A 13,026-nucleotide genomic window follows, 5' to 3' on the forward strand; every position below is an offset into this window, starting at 1 on the left:
GGGGAATTACCAACTAACTCATAATATGGCAAGGACGAACAGCCCTGTATGGTGTCACTACAGATACAATCTTCTCTTTAAATGAGAATTCACAATCAGGTAAGAAATCAGCTTGTGTAATGAGTTATGGACTGGTCCATTCAGAGCACACAGTGTGGGAGATGAATACAGAATCAATGCAGATGTTTGAGAGATGGGGCGATTTGTAAACTTATACCATTGTGCCTTCAGCTATTAAATTAATCGTTCACCCAAAAACTGAAAATGATCATTTATTATTTATATAATTAATACTTTACTCACCCTCATGTCATTCCAGATGCGTATGAATTTCTGTCTTCTACAGAACACTAAAGGAGAATTTTAGAAGAATGTCTTGGCTCTGTAGGTCCAAACATTGCAAGTCAAAAGGGTCCAAAACTTTGAAGCTCCAAAAATCATGTAAAGGCAGCATAAATGTAATCCATTCGACTGAGTGTTTAAATCAATGTCTTCAGAGGTGATACGATAGGTGTGGGTGAGAAACAGATCCATATTTAAGCCCTTTTTTACAATAAATTCTCCTACCTGCCAGTAGTGGTAATATGATCAAAGAATGTGAATCGCAAAAAACAAGAAGAACTCTTAGGAGAGAAGAGGGCTTAGGAGGGCTGTTTGAAAGTGGTGATTTATTGTAAAAAAGGACTTCTCACCTATCATGTCACATCTCAAGACATGGATTTAACCCCTGAAGTTTTATGGATTACTTTTATGCCGCCTTTATATGCTTTTTGAGCTTCAAGGTTTTGGACCCCGTTTACTTGTATTGTTTGGATCTACAGAACTGACTTATTCTTCTAAAAATCTTTGTGTTAAGCAGAAGACAGAAAGTCACTCACATCTATAATGGTATTTGGGTGAGCAACAGAGAATTTCAATTTCTGGGTGAACTATTTCTTTAAAAGTTGAAGTGTTCTTTTTCTGTTACAATTCTTCCTCCCATTACAGCTATATATGCAGAGTCAACTTAAGTCAATTGGAAGGTTTATTCCCCTGAAAAATAAAAAAACTTTGGCACTGTGACACCATCAAAACTTTGCTCCACTTGTTTAAGCATCCCAACCAGACCAACATAGCAATATTGACTCGGACGGTACAATCTGTTTAGTTGATCAAAATCTGGAAACCCATTTAAAAATAGTAATAATTTATGCAATTCCGTCTGGTAATGCTAGTGGCCCAGAAAAAACACACTTTTCCTTTATGTTACATTGAACACAACTGAAAAGCCAGTTTTTGCGGTTCATACTTAAACCCTGTACATTTTGTGCACACATCTTTATCTATGGCAGTATTTCCTTAAATTTACACTAGGCTGATATGTTCCTCTTAGACATTATGACACTCTTTAAAAAATGAATTCTGTGCTATGCTAAGCCACATAAAAGACCCTGAAAACAAATTCCTTTTGAAGTTGGTTAAAGGTCACGCCACATACAGGTCTGCAAGAGTGTGAGACACTTTTAGAATTTAGGTCAGATTTATTTCCATTTTCAATGAGCAATTCAAATGGATGATTTGGATAAATGGGAGGGGTGTGTGTAGTATTGCAGCCTTGTGCTAAAGAAAAATCCTGAGCCTGAATCACATCACGCTGACAGTATTAACAGGGCTTTTTAAAAGGGAGTTCAGTTCCACACACACACACACACACACGTTATTTCACTGTTCATCAGAGCAGCAACTGCCACAGGCCACAGCCATTGATTTTCATTTCTGGCACAACAGCAACAATCACAAGTTTGCACATCAACTCACTTTCTACTGTCCAGTTTAAACCCTGGATATGGACTTGAACTGTGTGTGTGTTTTGAGGGCCACTAATCAATATAAGCGTGAGAGCAGAGGTCAGTAAAGCATTATATCAAAAACTGATTTTATTAAGTGCCAAAGCCTTGAACAGCTATAGCCTACTAGACCAAAATGTCCATCTCACTTCCCCTTGGCTTCACACACACACACACACACACACACACACACACACACACACACACACACACACACACACACACACACACACACACACACACACACACACACAGAATCAATACTGCTGAAAATGACAGCCTTGAAGTCTTCAAATTGTCCAAGCTCCATAGCTTTAAAACAATCACAGACATCAAAAGGACAAACATCCTTGAAGCAAGGACTGCTGTTACTGAACTTCTGCAAGACTTCATTTACTGTGAGGTGAAAAAGACTAAGTCTGACAGAATTTTTCCCTATGGTCATAGGTCCATATGGAAATGGCTACATTTTTCCACATTTTCTAATAATTTGGCAGGAAAATAAGCGGAATTCAGCAAACTGGATTTAAACATGGTAAGCTGTCTAAATCGGAGCAGATTTTTGCTGCAAATTCTGACATTTTTATGCCTCTCATCCACACCAGAATGGAGTTTTCCTTCACCAAAAATAGAGCATTTAAGAAACATTAGAAACGATGAAATTAGGAAACAAATAATGACATTTTCAAATAGAAAAAGGATTAGTGTAAATGTGGCCTTAAACAGCATTTTTGTCTTGTTTTCCAAATGTAAAGATGAAGCACATAACTTGATTGGCGTTAAAGTACTTTCTCCATTCAGCTTAACTCGCGGATTCAACTGTAAGTAAGCCATTCGTAGGTTCATATACTTGAAAATTGCAAACACAGTCTCTGTGGTACTATGAACAACCCTGTTTGGATTCAGAGGCCAATGGCGTGAGTCGGGGGGTGTATTCAGATGGCTGTTTGAAAACAAATAAACAATGTTTATTTTTGCAATTCCATTCAGTTAATTAATAACTAAGTTTATTATTCTTACTCTGCTGGCAAGTTTTAACTTTAAGCATACTTAAGCAACTTAATAAACTTTTGTTAGAACTATTAGAAACTACTAACCTAATGGGACAAGAAAAATAAATTAACGAGATACAAAAAGCGTAAGTAATTTTTTTTTCTTAACCAATTGGCAAAAAAAATTAATAAAAAAATTTCCTTCGTTAATTTATTGTTTTAAGGATGATCAGTTAATTTTACTGGAAAAACCAAGACTGATTAAAAAGATTCTTCTAAATTTTATTAAAGTATTTAATAAATGGTAGAACATTGTGAATGACATTTAAATTCGGCTTCAATCTGTGGAGCTTTCTTTGGAGCTCTGCGGGCACAGATTGCAATTGGGCCTGGCCATTACATTTCCATTTATGCATTTGGCAGACGCTTTTATCCAAAGCAACTTACAGTGCACTTATTACAGGGACAATCTGAAGCAACCTTGAGTTAAGTGCCTTGCTCAAGGACACAATGGTGGTGGCTGTGGGGATCAAACCAGCAACCTTCTGATTAACAGTTATGTGCTTTAGCCCACTACGCCACCAACACTCCGTTACTCACATAAAGATATTCATGGTATATACACTGCACATTAAATGGAGAGATAGCAAAGACAGAATGAAAGTGAATTCACTTTTCCTCTCATATCAAAAGCTATCTGTGGTACTTTCAGCAATGTAAGCTCCAATTTATATATTAAAGCACTGTTTTTCGATGAGAACAGAGTGCACATTGGCCCTTTTTGCAAGTCGTGTTGATAAGGAGTGCTCTTTTCCCCACTCTCAAATGTCAATTACAAAAGAGTTCAGACTCGTCTTCAGTTAAACATGCAAGTGCTCTCCATTAGGGGACAGTGGTGGCTCTGGGTTACTAGGCTGGGTTCAAGCCCCAGCACCTCCAAGATGCCACACTTGAGCAAGGCCCTTGACCATACCATAGGTGACCCTGTGCTCTGAACCCAGCTTAGCTGGGATATGCAAAAATGAAAATTATTTCACTGTATATGTGCAAATGTACAATGTGTGCCAAAAATAAAAGGCATTTGTGTATCATAGAACAGAATACTGCATTCATCTGTGGCTGTGTCTCACCACGCTATGGGGCAAGAGACATAGCTTTCCATTTCTTCTCAGAAGAGCTGCCGTAATTACAATATGTCACTCTCGTGCTGAGAACAAAGGCTGCACAGCATCTTCAAATGGCGGAGCGCTCACCCGCATGCTTTACATAACTCACATTTGTTAAAGGGAAAGGATACTGTGTAACAATATTTTTATTTTATCTGTTTATTTTTAGACCTAGTTTTAGTTCAGTTCACTATTTGTTCTTATTTCCTTTACAAGACAGATGGATATTTTTGGGGCAAAAGTTTTTTTTAACAGCTATATCACCTGACCGCCCTGTCAGACTACAATGTTTTCATTTGATGTTTGTTTTGTTTGCTCTGCATTGTGGCATCTTGTGTGAAAACAATAAAGGGAGAGCAATTAAAATTTCTGCACCTTTCACGACCCTGATGTCAGTTGCTATTTCAATTAGCATCTCTGACAAGAAATTTATTTCTATGAAAAAATAATTGGCCATCCAGAGAGTGATTAAAAAACCCATTTAACGTGCTTACAGCCTCACCTCTCTCAGCATGCAGCATGAAGCTGCCCAGAATTAATTACTGTTGCCATTTAATTTCATGCAGTTAGACATTTCCAATGCATACACTACACAGCCTGGGTGTAAAACCTGCACATTTTATTAAACAATATTGCTGGATTAAAATAATTATTTTGTTTTTGGTGAATCTCTAAAACGCATGTGAAGGCAGCACAGTTGCAAGTTTTAAGGAGGAGTTTTCTAGAATCTGATTGGGAGTGGCTGACAATAATATACAGCATGGTTAAAAAAAAATAAAATCCCCTCAAGGGACTTAAATATATAATTGTTTTGCCTATTTTTAATATGTAATATTATTTAAATAAAAATAGTATCTTTAATATTTACTTAAATTTCATAACAAAATTCCATTAAATTGAATAGTATAATTTTTACTTAAATGAAACGTAAAAATTCCGTTTTATATATATATATATATATATATATATATATATATATATATATATATATATATATATATATATGTGTGTGTGTTATTTGTTGTTGTTTTTTAAAAAGACTTGGAACCCTATGGACTTTTATGTTACATTTATGGTGATTTTTTGAGTTTGACAAACACTGGTCACTACGTTTTCATTGAATGGGAAACACAGCATGGACATTCTTGAACGCTCAACCTCCTTGACTTATATGGGCCATATGGGTCTAAAAAGACCCATATTTTAAAGGGATAGTACATCCAAAAATTGTTTACTCACCTCCATGTGTGCAGAGCACCTTTGGGATGTCCACAGGACAGGCCAGGGGTCGGCAACCTTTTTGACATGGAGTGCCATTTTTTTTCTGGTCAATGGCTGTGGCGATGATTTTTGAACCCCACGATGTGGATTTATATTTTCTCTTTTCATGAGTGTGATTATGGTTTAAGGATGGTGTACCTGTATGCTGGGTTGGAAATCTCAAGGATTAATAGTGGTGTTTTCCTTATTACATTTACATTTATGCATTTGGCAGACGCTTTTATCCAAAGCGACTTACAGTGCAATTATTACAGGGACAATCCCCCGGAGCAACCTGGAGTTAAGTGCCTTGCTCAAGGACACAATGGTGGTGGCTGTGGGGTTAGAACCTGTGACCTTTTGATTAACAGCCCTGTGCTTTAGCCACTCTACATATTACATGACGTGTTATTCTGAAAGCAAAAAGAAACATTGAATGAAGGCTGTCATCCGTGCACCCTGACCGAAGTAAAGCAGGAATGTTTACGATTAACCGAAAGAGAAGCGCTGCCGGCTCGTGATGCACGAATGGCTTGCACGCCCTGCATGAGGCAGTTGGGTATAATGCAGTCTAGTCACATTTTATTTAGCCTCCCATTCAGCTCATGTAAACATGCTGAGTGATCATGAGGAAGGATTACAACAAGATGTAGATGTGGAATTTCATATGAATAAATCAGTCTACTCACTCGCCATTGCTGGCATGCCAGTGATTAGCGCCCCATGGGCCAATGCTGGCACACCTGCCATAGGTTCCTGACCCTGGAGATAGGCCTATGCAGTCATGATATCTGCAGAATAATCCTCTAATAAATAGGGAATATAAACCCAAAATGAAATAATCCTGCTCACTTTAGGGCACCAATAAATTCTTCAAAACTTTTTAGTTATAGAATATAATAATAATATTACGTGTTCTCAAATAGGCCTTTTCAGCAAGAGCCCCAAGAGGTTTTTTTATTGCAGTAATATTCTTCAACCTTACATGCAGTAAATTGGTTGAGGGAGGGCAAGAGCAAAAACTATTATAATAATCGTAAGGGAAGGAACCATTTATGATGGGCAAATGGCTCTTGCGTCAATCTCTCCACATAATTATGAGTAACCAGGATAATCATTCAATTTCACTCCTCTCCTGCGGTTTTTATGACTTTGAGTTTCTCTCCGCGAGAGCTGGGGACGGAGCAAGGACAGCAGATGTGTGAGCATGGCGAAAATCAGGATCATCCAGCTGTGTAGAATTTCAAAGTGCAGGAAAATAACTGTGATTACCCATACAGTAAATCCACCAACAGAGAAAAATGTAGAGATGGACCTTAGTAAATGCTACAGTATGCCGAGTTGAGTCAGCTGGAGGATTTTGGTCATCAAAGATGTTCTAAAAGATACAAAGTCCATTAGATGATGCAGTTCTCTTGGTTGAGGAAAGAATTGGCAATCAGTAAAATTGCCAAATCTCTGAGGGATTGGAACATGCACCTGTTCTTCCTAAAGGGAAGGTGAAAGAACTTGCAATGGGGAGATTAACAAAGACGGCTACACAATAGACAACACAAAATAAAAATAAAAATATAGTTTCCCCCGATGCATAGCGATCATTTAAACTTTCCTTAAATCCTTCAGAGTAAAGCACATGCATATGATACCAAATTTCAACGCAAGATGGGGATAGTGCAGAGCGGATGATCATAAAGATTACCTTCATATTGTGAAGCAGACTTCAAAGCCCCAACAGAATTCCAAAAATTACTTGTTTAAAGTGCAATTGACATTCTATTCAGCACTGATGATGAAGAGACAAAACTCTGCATGCAGCAAAATAAAGGTTTTTCAAATTACACATCACCAGGCATTGTTTGCCTGCAGATACTGCTAAAGATTATTTAGCCTAAATTATTATTAGCCTGTTGAAAGAGAAATTAACTGTTATCAGTGGCGTGACTTGGATCTTGTGGGCGCCAGTGCAAAGAAACTGTCAGGCCCCCTCCTTGGGGTCACTGGTCGTTTCTGCAAAACCTTTCAGGCCCGAGGCCAATTTGATGGTTTCTTTAGGTCGATTGTTGATGGCCCCCTCTCACCCCGGCCCCTAAGGATTACTGTGCTCAACTCAAGTCTGAAGAGACAGTGTTTAAGTGTTTTACATGTCATTGATTTCACTATTGCAGTATGATCACCTCCCGTTTGTGAATATAATAACTTTGCAGACACTGGGACAGTTCCATCATCAAAATGGTGTCTAATCAATCAATTAAAACTTTTAACAAAGTGAAAATAGACAATTATGTAGCATTTTTGGGAGACTCTCTGGGAGGGGATGTGGAGAGTGTGGTTTACTTTATCCATGTTTATTATATTTTTTTTCTCTCGATGATGATGTTTGTGTTGTGTGACCACAGGGGTTTTCGTTGGAGGTTGTAATGGGGAGGGATATTAGAGGGGGTTGAATGTAAAATGTTGGGTTTTTCCTTTGTTGTGTATATATGAATCAATAAAAATATGAATCAATGTCTTGCTTGTGATATTTTGACTAATTATTGTTATTATTACTACTACTACTACTACTACTACTACTACTACTACTACTACATTTTACTACACAATTGTAATATATTTTTGTTCAATTTCAGGCATCTAGATTTTATTTTGATTCATGCTTTTATTATGATGTGTTTTTTGCTGGATAAACGTCAGGGCACAGTGTGATCATTGAAGACTTAAGGATATCTCTTAAATCTCATCTCTTTACAATGGCCTTTGAGTCTGGCAACTGACATTTTAAAAAGTTATGTTTTAAATTTTATACGCAAAAGGTAGGCAGCTTGTCCACAGTAAGATTGCAGACTTTAGCGGTTTAATAAATCACATTAGGACAGGTCACGATTTTTATTTTATTAAATTGTCCATTTAAGTGTCCAAGGATTAACGGAACATGCATTCAAAATAAGTCTGTGAGTATTTTAAAGCAGTCGTGTGTCAATCATACTGTGCGCTGGTACCAGAGAGAGTCAGTACTTCCGGTACTGCAGAAACACTGGTATCATTACATCTTGTCATATATATATATATTTTTTATTTTTATTTTTTTAAACTGTGCTCTTATAAAACATAAGTGTATTATGTTGTCTGTACATTTCCAGGTAGACTCCTGGAAACAAAAATAGAGCAGTTCCCTTCAATCGTAAAGAGCTTTTTTCTGATCGTTCTTATCATCGTATTATAGCTTTTTGAGATGAAAACATCATTCCAGGAATCTAAACTCAAAAACACTGGAGTAAATGGGGCTTTAACAGTCAACCCAAAGCATTGCTGTAATAATGCGATTACTTTCCTGGCCTGAGCCACTGGCTTTTGATGGATGAACAGCCACCCGTCTGCATGATAAGTCGCCTCCCTCATACTCCGAAGCCTTTAAACCAATTACTTCCCTAATTCAGTCGCACAAACCCTACAGAACGAGTCTGCATTCTGTATGTGACCGCTGATTTGAAGAATCTGTCAACAAACATGTTTAAATAAAGTTGCATGGTGCAACTGAACACATGATTACTTTTGATTCACTTTGCTTACAGTTGCAGTTTCACATTGGTATGATAGCATCAGACCCCTAGTTTAGACTAGCGGCCCTTTCAGCATGTTCTCTCGTTTCCTGTTTTCTTTGCTTTCCCCTCTGAAACTTTCCACAAGGTTACAGTACTGTCAAGTCATACATGCAGTCTTGCAAACAGAAGCAACAAGGCAATACACCCGTTTCTGCTAATATGATTTTGCCATGTTTTACCCTTAACTGACAGCCTGAATGATGTGCAGTAATAACGCCAATAGAGTCAAGTTTATTCACAGTCCTGAATAATTATGCAATTTAATTAACTTTGAGGTTTTGAATACTGTAAAATGAATATCAAATGTCACTAAAAGTCATTTGTCCTAATTTTCTCTCATTTTGAGGGAATTCATTATGTATATTTTTTTCAATAATGTTCCAAACACCTATTATTTATTTGAATCTAAAATGTGTTTTTGTTATGTTAAAATACTTTCTCTTATCCCAGCTTAATATGCAGGGACAACTATAAGTAAAGTTTTTACTAGTTGATTTTCTAGAAAGGAATAAAGACTGTGGCACTATCAAAACACTACCTCAACTAATGGCATGAGTTTGGTGCAGGACTATTTGTGGGCAAATGGCAGACAGGACAACATGATCAAACAGGCAGTCGGCATGTTGTTGTATTATTCCACTTATAGGACCGATTACACAAAACAAATCTATATTATATATTATAGGGAAATTGTAGAGAAGCGGAGTGTATTAATACAGATACGGCACACCAAAAGGCAATACTCAAACAAATTATGCTTCAATGATGAGGAGTTTGCCAGTGTGAAAGTTTCTGGAGCTCACAGAATGTCAGGGAGGCCAGCAGAAGGTTTAGATTAGTTTAAATCCCCAAATATAACAGGGATGATTACATCAATTACCTCAATGATTAATGCCTGAACAACATTGAGATCAACAAAAAACCTCACTGATGTTCAATCATTCGCCAACACGTACTCTTAGTCTATGTTGTTAGCAAGAGCACAACACAGTTGTTACAAGCCATTCAGTCTAATGCTACAGATACAATGGTCCAGTAAAAATCATATTTCACGGATGCTTTTAAAAAACAGACAGCAGTTATGTAAGTGAACAGAACCACATCGAGCTATTTCCAATCAACCTCTGTGGCAGGCATATTAAACAACACTTTCCTTCAATGACTGATGTTGAGATAAACAGCTTGAGGGGAGAACAGCTCCTTTCTATATTGTCCCAGGAAACAGATACTAAATACTCTCAGCTGTCAGCACAAACACTATTTGAGGTAAACCATAATGTTTTCAGTCTTTCATCACAGCAGAAAACTATTGACCTCTGGTCTGTTTCTGCAAAATGTCTACATTTAAACAGCTCTTTTCCCTTTTAGAATCAACAGAGAGATTTGAAACCGGTTATAATAGGCACAAAGAAAATGTATTTTACACAACCTCACTGCAGCATGAGAACATGGCAATTCATAGACAGAAGGACAGAAAATATCATCTCACTCTGCAAACAAACGAAGCAAATGAATTCATATCACTTTGTACAAGTTTGATCATTAGCTTCCACTAACCAGACACGATGATTCCTTTTAAAGAGGAAATGCACCATGTCTATGATTTTGGATGTCTTTGTATTTGCACACACACATCATCCTTTGGAAACGCTATCACTTCAATACAATACAGACTGCTTTTATGATCCGTCAATTTCAAAATGCACTGCTGTAGAAAAACACATAGTTTTATATGAAAAAAAAAAAAAAAAAGATGCAGAAAGCTCACCCCTTCTGTAAACACAATGTCTGTACCAAAAAAAAATGCAAAGAAAATCATGAAAATACCACTTGCTGACACTAGAGGGCAGGCCAGCCCAACAAATGCAAAGTGGACTGCAGCATGTGCAAAACTGTTCAGCTGGAGCATAGAGAGAGCAAAAGCTAGTGGTTGGTTAAAAAATATCTAATGGCCAGCGCCAGGGTCAGAAATTAAAGCTATAGTTCACAGAAAAATGAAAATTCTCTCATCATTTTTAGGGAATGGTGGCCAGAAGCTCCAAAAAGCCCATAAAGGACAGCATAAAAGTAATCCATATGAAACGGATCAATATTTAAGTCCTTTTTTACTATAAATGACCACCTTCACTTTTCCATCCACATTCTTCTTTTGTTTTAGGAGATTCGTATTCTTAGTGCATATTGCCACCTACTGGGCAGAGAGAAGAATTTATAGTAAAAACTTATGTTGCTTCTGAAGACATGGATTTAACCACTGGAGTCTTATGGATTGTTTTTAATGCTGCCTTTATGTGCTTTTTGGAGCTTGAAAGCTCTGGCCACCATTCACTTGCATTGTATGAACCAAAAAAAATGTTTACATCTTAATTTGTGTTCCGCAGAAAAAGAAAGTCATACAAATCTGAGATGGCATGAGGGTGAGTAAATTCATTTTTGGGTGAACTGTTCCTTTACTGTTGGCTTGGGGCAAAAACTCTAAATGTATGGAATAAAAAAATCCCTTATTATGAATTTCCCCATTTATAATTATAAATACATATATTTCCTAATGTTTTTGTTCTAAGTCTCATACATATCACATAAAATATGAGTTTATGCTGATTTCATTTTATAGGTAATATTCTTAATGAATTCAGATGGAATTTTAAATGAATTCCAAATGATTGAATTCAAGTTTTTACATTAGAGGTTGACACAGTGTTTTTATATGTTTAAAAAAAAGCCTAATAAAAAGATCATTTCTGACCCTTATTGATGCCATCCTTAAACTAAATTTGACACCATTACAGCATTTTCACCATGCACTAATTGTCTTGCTAAATTTAAACTGAGCCTGTGACACTGAAATCTGATCAGAATCTGCAAACTCACCAGCATTCACAATGGCATCCACCTCAAGGATAGTGATGTCACCTTTGTACACAGACACTTTATTGGCCAAAGTGTAAGATGGCAGTTCTTCTTCCTCTGTAGCTGTATGGAGCAGAGAGTAGAAATTAACTTAATTAGGTTAAAAAGTCAGTACTACTAAATTTCAAGTTGCATGTTAACTTGTGGCTTTGTTTAGAACAAATAAATCAGGCTCAATGGTCTTACAATAGTCCACTGACACACATCCACTCTGTAAACTCTCACTTTCAAGGGCAAACACTGCATTTGAAGGATCTGGATTGAATGATATTGGATGAGAAGGGGGGTGTCAAAAATGAACATCATATAAGATCAAATGTCAAATCTGGCAACATTAGTTTTTACTCCGGTTCTCCATAGTGCAACAGGTTTGTTAGGTCTACCAATAACAAAGTCATTTACTGGATGCATATAGCTTTGTATTGGCTACCAGAACCCTGAAAGAGTAGGAACCAATGAAATCAGATCTGGGCTGTGCTTACCAAAAGCATTGCAAGCTTAAGTTGATCGTAGAGACCATTGGCACTAATGGTTTCTATGATTTACTTAAGCTTACGATGCTTTTGGGAAACGCAGTCCAGATCTGGTTACAATACTATCCCTGGCATGTAATGCTGTGCATATGGGTTAGCAGAACTGATGGTATTCCAACTGTTAGAATGTCCAAACCAACAGCCCACAAACTGTTGTCATCGACCAGTTGGTCAGCCTTATTTGATCTCATAGGCTGCAGGAGAATGCAAAGAATGATCAATCACATGTAAAGTTATAAGCTGATTTAATGCTTGATTGCCTATAGCACATCATATAGACTGTCCTCTGAAATTAGTAGGGCTGGAGCAAATATCCACCTCTAATGTGAACAAACCAGTTCGACTCCTGCCAGTTCATCTGGCACAGGGAAAAAAACATTTGGTGGAGCACAAACAGGATGTGCTAGGAACAAACCCATCCAACAAAGTAGAAATGTCTCATTTAGTGATTTTAAAATCATAAAAATTCATATGCACTTAAATCAACAGTCATCTATTTTCAATAAAACCTGTTTTACACAAAATATTGAATATGCCCAAAATGTATCCATTCAGTCTTGTTCGCACTTCCCCAACATTTCACACGTGAAACATTTTGGATTTATAATGTTGTGAAACATGTCATTTTCACACTGCCCCCAACAAATACCAACAGGTTTAACACACTGATCCAACAAAACCCTACTATTGTTGAAATGGTGTTTGATGGCATTTGTTGGGGCAGTAGGAAGTAGCCCTTA

General features: G+C 37.1%; 1 protein-coding gene across 1 annotated transcript in view; it reads right to left on the reverse strand.

The window, feature by feature from the left end:
* Nucleotides 1-11,816, reverse strand: part of LOC127618298 (neurofilament medium polypeptide-like) — a 741,913-nt gene extending 730,097 nt beyond the window's left edge. Inside the window, exon 1 of the mRNA XM_052090681.1 lies at nt 11,715-11,816. The gene's annotated coding sequence lies outside the window, so the exon portion shown is untranslated. The remainder of the gene's footprint in view (nt 1-11,714) is intronic.
* Nucleotides 11,817-13,026: the final 1,210 nt, after the last annotated feature.

This window comes from Xyrauchen texanus, chromosome 24 (assembly GCF_025860055.1).
Source record: "Xyrauchen texanus isolate HMW12.3.18 chromosome 24, RBS_HiC_50CHRs, whole genome shotgun sequence".
Classification (NCBI taxonomy): Eukaryota; Metazoa; Chordata; class Actinopteri; order Cypriniformes; family Catostomidae; genus Xyrauchen; species Xyrauchen texanus.